The sequence below is a fragment of the Trematomus bernacchii genome, unplaced genomic scaffold (genome assembly GCF_902827165.1).
Source record: "Trematomus bernacchii unplaced genomic scaffold, fTreBer1.1, whole genome shotgun sequence".
NCBI lineage: Eukaryota > Metazoa > Chordata > Actinopteri > Perciformes > Nototheniidae > Trematomus > Trematomus bernacchii.
The window spans coordinates 4,920,264-4,932,502 of NW_022988007.1; positions in this window are offsets into that span (position 1 = coordinate 4,920,264).

Consider the following 12,239-nt stretch of genomic DNA (forward strand, 5'->3'; position numbering starts at 1 on the left):
TGATTGCACTCACCTGGCCGACCGACTCAGCTGTCCCTCATCAATCCAATCAGGACACAGCATATCTACTCCAGTCTCCCAGCAACTCACCGCCAGATTGTTTTCTACACCAGTGGTATTGCATCCTCCTGGCTGCTCAATTCAGTTATCCTGTCTGGGTGTTATTCTGTACCTTTTTGTAATTAGTTTCTCCTTGTGCTTCCAGTGCGATCCCTCAGCCATCGGCCACCAGAGCTTCCAGCCAACCTGCCTGCTTCTTCCTTCACCATACCTGCCTGCCCTGTTCTCAGTCCAGCTTGAACTGCCTACCTCCACTCCGGACCTCCATAGTCTCCAAACCTGCCTGAGTCTCCGAACAATAAACCATTTAAACATCTTCAGTCATTGCCTGCGCTTGGGTCCTGTTTAAAACATAATCCTAACAATGTCACAATCTCTAAGTAAACTGTATTCACAAAAGTACAGAAAGGAGTGGGAATCAAACCCTGAGTTTAAAGGATGGTTGAAGCCATTTATTGGAGATGACACACGGGCATACTGCCTTTATTGTAAGGGCGATTTCTACTAAAAACTACTAAAACTATTTATAATAGAGACATTTCTGATCTACCGTTGTCTGGATTTACTCTGATGGTTTCAAGTTTTGATCCTTGAAGGGGGTGCAAAGTTTTTTTACCGCCATTACAGGATATGCAAATTAGGCGATGATGTCATTTAGGGACTTCTGGTGACTTTTCGGACAGCCAATAGCTACTTTCCTTACTATGGATTTGGCAACACTGGTGGATGCCCTTTCTGACTCACTCCGTCCTGATGTAGCGCAGTGAATGCATCTCTTGCTCACGTGAATAGCTGCATATCCTCCTGAATGCTGAAAACTCTAAATGCTATGCTAAATGCTAAATGTTCCTATAATACACACTGCTTGGATTTGATCACCTTTCAGGGCTATCCTGGGGGGAGATTGTTTAGTTATAATAAGCCGAAACAATCAAAGACTCCTGGGTTTACTACTGAAGATGTGTATTAGAATTGTTATATATGAGTGATAGTAAAAACACTATGATAGCTATCACTCAACGTCATTTAATTTTTCTTGGGGTCTAAGGTGGGAGTTGGATCTGCCTCGGTGGAGAGCAAGGATGGCCAGTGCATTCAGTCCTGTAGCCGTCTTGGCAGCAGGATTCAAACCCTTTCTTCCCTGACTCAGTGAGAGCCCCATGTTCTCATTTCTGTGGCAGGTTCACTCTCTCTGGTGGCCCCTTATAATTCACTGCCTGATACTCTCTCCCCCTCACTATAATTCTAATCCTAACCGTCAAACCCTTTCCAGGTCGTAACCTAAAATGGACACCCACTTGCTTACTCCTCCTCATGCCTTAAAACTAAAGTGGCGGCCCACTTTAAATTAATTAAGAGAACACGTGAATTGTAAATAAATAAGGAGAACGCATAACAATTTGGAATTAACATTTTATTGGGGTTACAAAGGTCAAACATAGGATTAAGAAAATACATGGCAATTTACCTGCTTACGGGAACATACGGTAGCTTCACGAAACTCAGACAAATAAGCTCCTCCCACACCTATATATAAAAGAGTGCAGAAGCCCTTTTCGGCTCACTCAGTCCTGATGCATGGCAGCGAAGGCATCTCTCCTGCTTACTCGTCTCTGATATCCTCCTGAATGCTGAAAACTCACATGCACAGCTACATGTTCCTATAATACACACTGCTTGGATTTGCAGGGCTATCCTGGGGGAGATTGTTTAGTTATAAGCCCAGGGTGTCCGCGGGGTTTTAAAAAGTATTAAAAGTCGATAAATCAATTTAGCAAAAAATAAGGCTATTAAAAAGTATTAAACGGCAATTTCCAAGGTATTAAGAAGGTCCACAGCAACGACAACATGAAACACCCTATAATTTACTGCAACGACATGTCGGGAAACCCCCTCAAGGCGATCCCATGCATAGCGTGCCGTAAAATGCTGCTTCTTATTTTAAGTTTCGTTGCCTTGCTCTGCTCTGGGGGGGGAAGAGAGAGAGTGTGTTGAGGCGCCACTGACGGTGATGAAGGCTGGTTCGAGGGGCCCCCACAGACTCTAGAATCGCCACTGTCGATTAGGATCTAAGCTGTCCGGTCCCACATGCTAAGTAATAGCCAGAAAGCCGCGGCGTTTAAGTCCCGACTCTCCCGATGGCCAATCTGTGCCTCCCCTGACTGCACGTCGCTGACACACACCGCTGCAGTGCAGACTCTGCACGGAGCAGCGGAGTCCGGGCGATGCTGCTCCTCCAAGGAAGAGACACACGTTCACTAAGCCAAAACAACTATCCGGTCACAGAGATCTGCTATTTTAAAGTAAAGTCAACACATGTCGACCCTAAATATAGTCTATATTAAGAACGAGAAAAGTCTTAACATATATATCGTTTTTTGTAAACATATGACAAATGTGCGAGGGTGATGACTTCAAAGCATCGTCCTATGTCCATATATAATGCTTTAATGACAACACCTTACATTTTACAAGAACTACATTTGTGATGTGTTCAAAATCCTCACCCATGGCCGCTGGTAGCTTTATGTCCGTCATTGTGTCTGTAAGAAGGAGAAGAAGAAATGGCACAAATACAAAGACGTTAGCAACAAAGCTACCATTAGCATCTAGCGCTGCTAACAAACCAGAGACATTACTGCCTACTAAAATACATACCAACATGACTATTTACCACATGTAAATACAGACAAGTTCACATTGCACAAACACCCAACAGCACAAAAGCAAAGACAATACAGAGGAAAAACGGGAGGGAAAGTCTCACAAGCAAAACCGAAAGTCAGCATCACCGGCACACAGGCGCTAATGCAGCAGCTAACACGTGGTGCTACGGAGTTTCAGTTAACTTAAATGGATGATGAAATGACATGTAAATCCCCATTAAATCACGGCTGTGCGTGTCTACGCATACCTTATTACTAGGGCTGTCAGTCGATTAAAATATTTAATCGCATGATTGTCCATAGTTAATCGCAAATTAATTGCACATTTCTTATCTGTTCTAAATGTACCTTAGAGGGATATTTTTCAAGTTTGTAATACTCTTATCAACATATGAGTGGACAAATATGCTTTATATGTTTGTTTATTATCATTTGAACAATGACAAATATTCTCATGAAAATGAAACACAACAACCTCTGAACATTACAAATATTCGCCTCAATTCAACCTGGAACCTCTCGCATACAATAATACAAAGTGTGTGTGTGTGTGTGTGAATGTGGAGACACTGTGATGGATCGTTGGAGCTATGTGCAGCTCAAGGCATATATGCTCGAACGCTGCAATCATGTTGCGTGCACTATCCGTGCTGAGTGCAATGTCGCACTGTCTGGCTACCTGCATAAAGTCAAGTGCTCGGCGCAGTTGTCGGCGAAATGTCGCTCCTTTTCTGTTTCATTGAAACAGCTCCTTATATCCGTTAGCGCAGCTAGCTAGCACCAGATGCTAACAACAACAACAACACGTAAGGTGTGCCTCGCTCGCGCGTCGCGCCACACATACACACACCCTCCCGGTCCTCCCGATGGCCAGTCAGGGCCTGCCGGTGAGCGTGGAAGTGTGGTCTGCCACAAGCGGGCAGCAGGAGCGGGGTTGTCAGCATCAGCTTGTAGATGGCATTTTAAACTCAATGCGCTCTGAAACTACGGGTCGGCCGAGGACAAAAAATACACATGCGTTAATAGCGTTAAAATAATTAGTGGCGTTAATTTTTTAATTTTGAGTTATTAACGCGTTAACTTGACAGCCCTACTTATTACACATGCGGTCAATTATACAGCATAAAGGACTATTATGACTATGCAGCACATTCAATAGCGTGTATATTACCAAGCTATTAGTGTGTGCATTACGATACATGCAAGCACACAATGCAGAAGTGAGAGCAATTCAATAAAACACACGTTTATGACTGATAAGCTCGAAATACTTCAAAGATAGTGAAAACAAAACATGACTTAACTGTTCTCTCTGGCAGGCGGAAAGAACGCCACGCTGAAATGATGACACTTTTATAGAGAACCGCAGTGACTCGTCAAAAAAAAAACGGAAGTATTAGCATTTTTACCACTTCCGGTTCCTTCGACAAAAAGCAATGCATTTTCTCCATAGGATTTTGGAAAATAGGTCAAAATAAGGTCTGTGTTTGACACAAATTGAAGAGGCAGATCACGTTTTGTTCGACGACATTAAATACATCAGCTGTGACCCCACTGGTGATTTTTGAAGAGTTTACGTGTCTGAAAAACAATGGTTAACATGTGGCTGAGTAGGACTACAGAAGTTGTCGAGGCCGTTGTAATATAAAGTCTTATTTTCAACAATGCATAAGCAGCTCAGTGGCGCAGTGTGATGAGATTCCCCCTTTTGTGTGGAAGATCGTGAGTTCGAGTCTGGCATGGAACACTTCAATTAATTTTAGCATTTAGTATTTATGTATACACATCGCGATGTTTTATGTGACGAAAAAAGTATTTCAATATCCAGAAAAAGGCTATATAAGTGAAACAATTCAAATGTTTTATTTAATTTATTTTTGCATTATTACTTTTGAATGTGGTAATTGATCATTTTTGGATGTATAAGAAACCTATTTAAACATCTAAAACTAAATTCTTAGAATAATCATAAAGATAGAATAAAAAATATATCGGGGGAGTCTTGGTATGGAATGGGGCTATGCGCCTCTTCAGAGCTGAAGTCACTGTCACCCTCCCCTTCTTCAGCTGCTGGTGATGGTACTTCTGATGCTGCCGCCGCCATCAGTGACTCTGTAAAGAGCAGCCGTATGTCCGCAGCCTCCTTTAAAGAAGGATTCTTTGCATAGAATTTGTCCGCCGTTGCAGTGTTGTGACACATAAAATCACTCACTCTTTTGCCGTAGACGCCCGGACGGTGGCCATAAATGCAGCTCCAATGGAGGGTCATGTACCCATAGAGCAAGAGACGGGTTTCGGTTGTCGGCTTGCTGATCATCAGGTCCAGGAGCTCAGGGATGCGAGCATCCGCCGCAGTCAGACATTGGATGATGTCCTTCTGGCTCGGCAGACCTGCCGTCTTGTCCCGCTTGACTCTCATCTGGTGGACGACCACCTCCTTCCTCAGGGACTTCAGGATGGCACCAAATTCCCGCACGATAGTGTACATGTCATGCCGGGTCAGCCTGCTCCCCTTGCATGGTGTGGCCGCCATGTATTTCACAAAATGGGCCAGATTCTTGATGTAGAAGTCACTCGTGGTGACCTTCAGGGTCGACTTGATCAGGCTCCGGGAATAGCTGTTGACAAAGGAAAACGCATCAGTACACCGAGCGTCAATGTGGAGAGCACACACAATGATGCTGACATCGTGGACAGTAATTGATGTTACTCACCCACGTATCCTCTTCAAATCTCTCAGGAAGAGCCAGTCAGACGGATGCTTATAACCATGGGCCATGAACGACAGGAACAACTTCACTCGGCTGACCTTGGACAATGAGTTCTCCTGCAGCCTCACTGTCGGATCGATGCCCTCATAATGATCCCGGTAGCCTTGCAGGTACTCCTCTGTGAAACATAACACAATACTTTAATGACAACACATTGTGTGTTACAGAAACTGCATTTGTGACATATTCAACGCCCTTACCCATGATGCGTGGGAATGTTATATCCCGCATTATATTTCCCCGGCCCCTGCCGCTGAACCAGGGGGAATATATGGGAGGGGAAGGTTTCGAGGCCTTGGAACCTCTGGATGCAGGTGTTTTTGCCGCTGGATACAGGGGTCCCGATGGCAACAGGTGTCTGTCCGAACTGCTGCAGGAGGGAACGGGGGACTCGCTGCAGGAGGGAATGGGGGACTTGCTGCGGGAGGTAATGGGGGTCTTGCTGCGGGAGGGAATGGGGGACTTGCTGCAGGAGGGACCTTGGGTTGACTGTCTCCTTTTGGTTGACTCTGTTCGGGGTCGTTTTTTTTTATATACACCCGTTCTTCTGTGTCCCCCTCTTCCACATCGGACACATGTATGTCCTCGGCCCTCTGTTCCCTCCTCTGCAGCTTCCTCAGCCGTCGCTTCTTGATCCTCTGCTGCAGCTTGAAGCGCAGGGACTTTACCTCAGCAGCTAAACTGTCCCTCTGAGCCCTCATTTTATTGGACTCCGTCCTCCATTCCTTACATTCCGGGTTGTCACATTCCTTCACTGGAGACAAGGGTGGGGGTTGTTCCAGGACCTCATCATCGTACTCCACATCCCAAGAGGTAATCATGCCAATGTCTGGGTTTATCAACCGGAGGTCATGAAGCTCCTTTTTTGCCATTTTCATCTTGACTTGTTGGACCGCCACATTTATTTCCTCCCGGGACAGCTCAACGTGGTCTGTGTCCATGTGGCGGTCCAGCCTTGTCCCGCTGTAATTACACCCTGAAATTATGCAGGGATGGAGCCTAATGTTCATGCGACCATTGGCCATTAACAGCAGAATTCTCCTTTCATCTGCGTTATGCACACTGTGATTCCTCTGCAGGTGCTTGTTCAGGGCGAGGTAGGGCATCTTGCACAGCGGGCAATCGTTCACCATCTTATCTGTATGGATGGATGAAACATCTTGTTTTTTTAATCCATTGATTGATATGTTCCATTTATATCGCGGAGGTGGGGGGCTCCACCTTCATTCCAACAAAAAGGACCACTGGGCTCAATTCATAGTACCCAGTGATCAGAGTCACACCACGGTTTGATGTATATTGCGGAGGTGGAAGCTCCACCTTCATCCCAACAAAAAAGGACCACTGGGCTCAATTCATAGTACCCAGTGATCAGAGTCACACCACGGGCAAAAGGCATGGCAACCGGGGGGGACAAAGAAGAAACGTGAAAATAGAACTCGGTACAGGGAAGTGTACCAGGTAAAAGGAATGAATGGAACCAGAGACAGAGAAGGCTACAGAAAGAAGCACTCAGCGAACTGGAGAGACCAGTTACTTACAATCATTGTGCGAAAGGTGTCCGATTTAGGCACTCCTTAGGCGGGCAGAGATCCCCGTCATCTATCGGCCGTTTCCTCCGAGCATTGTGCCAATGTGTGTGTGGATAAACGGGCCATCTGTGGACACTCGGTACAGGGAAGTGTACCAGGTAAAAGGAATGAATGGAACCAGAGACAGAGAAGGAAACGCGAAAAGACTCCAGAAAGAAGCAGAGATCCCTGCCATCTCTCCTCTCAAACTACATAAAGAATATGGCACATTTTGTAAAATACATGATTCCCTCCGGAGCATCGTGCCAATGTGTGTTATCAATTCATGGTGCCCCGACCAAGAGAGGGCTTAGGGTGCCCCGGAACCAGGCAGCACCCCAGTAGGAAACGGGTGTTATGGTCAAAGAGGAAACAGTAATAGAACCGGGGTAAAGCAAAGAAAGGGTCAGACAATAGTGCCTCATGAGCCCGCAAGAGAGTCTGTCATCTCTCGGTCCTATCCTCCAGGGTTACATAGAACCAGGGTGTGGGGTCCGAGCCATCTCTAGTCGGTGTTGATAATGAGGAGAAAGTATCCCAAAATAGTGCATCATGAGCCCGCAAGAGAGTATGTCATCTCTCGGTCCTATCCTCCAGGGTTACATAGAACCAGGGTGTGGGGTCCGAGCCATCTCTAGTCCGTGTTGATAATGAGGAAAAAGTAGCCCAAAATAGTGCATCATGAGCCCGCAAGAGAGTATGTCATCTCTCGGTCCTATCCTCCAGGGTTACATAGAACCAGGGTGTGGGGTCCGAGCCATCTCCGAACCATCTCCGAACCATCTCTAGTCCGTGTTGATAATGAGAAAAAGTAGCCCAAAATAGTGCATCATGAGCCCGCAAGAGTCGGCTGGACACAAGCCGTGGGGGGGGGGCACCCGGGACTAGGCAGTGCCCCCGGTAGAAGGAACCGGGTGAAACGGGCCAAAAATGGAAAAAATAAGGAAATAAAATGAACCAAAATAGTGCCTGATGACCCCGCAAGAGAGTCTGTCATCTCTCAGTCCTATCCTCCAGGAAATTCGGTGGTGGCCGAAACTGGGTGAAATTGACCAAAAAGTAAAAAAAAAAAAAATGTTATCCATGAAAATTTGGGGGAAAATGTTAAAAAGTACCCAGATATAGTGCCTCATGACCCCGCAAAAGCGTCCTGCAGGCAACGCGGTGGCCAGAACTGGGTCAAAAAGGCCTAAAAAGTGAAAAAAAAAAAATTATTTCATCCAGGGAAATAGGCATGAAAATTAAAAAAAGTACCTGGAAATAGTGCCTCATGACCCCGCAGGAGTCCCCTGTCGACTCCCCTGGCATTCCTCCATGGGCAAAATAATCAGAGTCAACTTTTGTGAGAACCAGGAAAAGGGGTCAAAATGAGTCCCAATATAGTGCATCATGACCCCGCAGGAGTCCCCTGTCGACTCCCCTGGCATTCCTCCATGGGCAAAATAATCAGTCAACTTTTGTGAGAACCAGGAAAAGGGGTCAAAATGAGAAAATTGTGTCCCCGCAGGAGAGTCTGTCATCTCTCGGTCATATCCTCCAGGGTCACTAGAAGGGTCCGAGCCATCTCCAGTCCGTGTTTAAATTGAGAAAACTATCCCAAAATAGTGCATCATAATGCAGGCATAGTCCCCTGCAAACTGCCCTTGCATTCATCCAGAGTCAAACTTAAAGTATTTTGAGAACCAGGCTAGGGGGTCTTGAGACATCAAATTCATCCGACCCAAAGTGCACTTTCATCGGATACATTCTTCCAAGATTAGAAACAGACGTTTTTTTTCCTGAGTGCACCCAAAAACTGGGTTTCCGATCTCGTGCAGACGGTAGTCTGAAAAGTATGGATGAATCTTTTTGACAGGGAAGGGGAAATGAAGCCCCGGACACTTTTCCCCTTCTCCGTTGCACCAAACAACGGAGAAGGGGAAAAAACGGCCCGAAGCGCCAAACAGTTGAGCCTCTTCTCCGTTGGCACTCTGTCAGGGGGGAAAAGAGAACACATTGACCCAGGAATAAGTGCTCAAAACGTGGGTAATAGTGTGTTAAAAAGTCGGGGAACATGTTTCAAATGACAGCAGACTGCTGCTTGTTGGCAGGCTGACTCAGTTCACTTGTCTCACACACACACACACCCACACACCCAGGTGGAAAATATAACAGATGTAGCCAGGAATAAGTGTCTGAATCATGGGGACATTATTGTTTAAACATGTTTACATAGTGTGATACTTCCAGGGCGCATTTCAGCCCTTGACAATTAAGGAAAGCTGCTTCATTCATGGCTAAACATTGTTTACATAGTGTGATACTTCCAGGGCGCATTTCAGCACTTGTCAATGCAGGGAAGTAGCTTAATTCATGGCTAAACATTGTTTACCTAGTGTTATACTTCCAGGGCGCATTTCAGCACTTGACAATGCAGGAAAGTAGCTTGAATCCTGGGTAAGAGTGGTGTAAATAGAGTACATACATATATGCACAAGAATGTTCATATCAGTTCAGTCATGTTCCCAAATGTTGATTCAACATGTGTTGAAGTTTTATAATTAAATTAACATGTCAACATCAAAGACAATTGAGAGGTCCATGGGGTGGACAAACCATACCCCAAAAAGAAGAGAATTCCTGGGTACAACTTGTCATATTACCTGCTATCAGTTTGTTGAGTTCTGTATTAAATTAACTTGTCAACATCAAAGACAATTGAGAGGTCCATGGGGTGGACAAACCATACCCCCAAAATGAAGACGATGCTGGGGTGGGTATGACTTCTAAGGACACTTGAGCACCAGCATGACCCCCACCTCCATAACCTTGTGCACCAGGCGAACCTGTGTACCCACACTTAAGCACTGCCCCGCGGACTAAACCAAGAGGGTAACCCGGTCAGAAGTTCGTGCCCCTGGTAATACTGAATAAAAAAAAAGAAATTGCTATGCATTAAGGGTTTTTAGTCCGAGATGAGTGCTTGCATGTGGATACTTCTGTACTCATTATGATGAGTCAGCTTCATGGACCCCAATTTCTCAGGAAATGTACTTGATATTGACAAACATATTTAGCAACAGAATTATGGATGATGTTACCCCCAGGTGAGTGATTATGTGCGGGCATGTTGTGTCAGCGACATGGACCCCAATTTCTCAGGAAATGTACTTGATATTGACAAACATATTTATCAACAGAATCATGGATGATGTTACCCCCAGGTGAGTATGTGCGGGTATGTTGTGTCAGCTGCATGGACCCCAATTTCTCAGGAAATGTACTTGATGTTGACAAACATACGTTTTTTGATTTAATGTGTGAAATCCTGCTACTATTTAATAACTTTTGATAACAAGCTCTGTTCGGTTCAGGATTTTGTCTACCCCCCCATTTACACGTACCCCGCATCCAACATGACCCTCCTCGAGTCTCTAGGACAAACGGAAGGTTTTTTTTTAAATTTGAGAAATCCTGCTACTATTTAATAACTTTTGATAACAAGCTCTGTTCGGTTCAGGATTTTGTCTACCCCCCCATTTACACGTACCCCGCATCCAACATGACCCTCCTCGAGTCTCTAGGACAAACGGAAGGTTTTTTTTTTAAATTTGAGAAATCCTGCTACTATTTAATAACTTTTGATAACAAGCTCTGTTCGGTTCAGGATTTTGTCTACCCCCCCATTTACACGTACCCCGCATCCAACATGACCCTCCTCGAGTCTCTAGGACAAACGGAAGTTTTTTTTTTAAATTTGAGAAATCCTGCTACTATTTAATAACTTTTGATTACAAGCTCTGTTCGGTTCAGGATTTTGTCTACCCCCGCATCCAACGCGAGTCTCTAGGACAAACATACGTTTTTTGTTTAAAATGGTGAAATTCTGCTACTAATCAACATCAGCTACATTTCTGCATAAATTGGGGTCCATGAAGCTGACAAAACATACCCACACATCAGCAACGTTGCAGGGCCTACACACTTCATACAGGGACACTCAGGGCCGTTTGGACCACATCCACAAAGTTTGGGGACATTATACCCCTGGTTACCATGTTTAAACACTTATGAAACCAAGTGGTCAAAAATGGCCACGAGGTGGACACAGATACATGCATAGAGCACCTCCAAGTGGAAAATGTGTGTAGGTGCAGTCGGTCAAAAATGTCCTGCCCGCGGCAGGGATTTGTCTCTGAAATGGGCATCACAATTCAAATGTGCCGGTTTTTGTCAATATGCAGGGCAAACCCCATTTTAGCTCTGTCCATAAAGGAGACATTTCCCTTACATAACACCAAATCAATTCTGCTTTGCTTCAAAACACCCCCCACCACCTGTTTCCTTGTATACACCCTCTCATACACAAATCCCTTAACCCATTCTCCCTCATCATTTTCTCTAGAGCACGTCGTGAAGAATCGTTTTTAAAACACATCCCACCAGCCACATCATTCCTTCCACACCACACATTGAAGTCACCCACCACCATACAGTTCCCCCCACATTTCCCATCCAATCCTTCAAAAAACAACTTCCTCTCCTTCTCCTCATTTGGAGCATACACATTAATTAACTTAAACATTTCCCCCATATATTCAAACACCACAACAATCATTCTCCCCTCACCATCATCCTCAACCTTTCTCACATTCTCAGCTGCCCCTGTTCAGTTTGTTTTCATCTGATTTCAAATAAACAAAGTCTTGGCTTTCAGAATAAATACAACTATGAAGCTTGTAACGGCATAATTACAAGCGGAGAACGGAGTAATTTAACGTCACAGCAGGCATAACAACAGCCGGTGTTTCTCGTGAGTGTTTTCCCCGGGAAACAAACACAATATACACAAACGCAAAAATACACAAACACACACACACACTCGCGAGCTTCCCCCAGACCAGTAATCCAAACGGAAATATTTTCCCTCCGGACTATTTTGATCATTTGCTCCGCTAATAATCAATCAGATCGATGGATTCCAGAGAAGAGGAAACTTTGAAGGCCCTTTTCTCAAAATGATGACTCTGTGACAGTCATTATATAATGTGACATATTTTGCTTAATATTTGGAGTACAAAAACAATCCGGATATCATTAGAAAGCTAGGGATCTCCTATCCCCAACAGTGTATACAACTCAAAATGTGTCTTCGGGTCAATGTGACTGATTTCGATAGAGCAGAGGCCTGT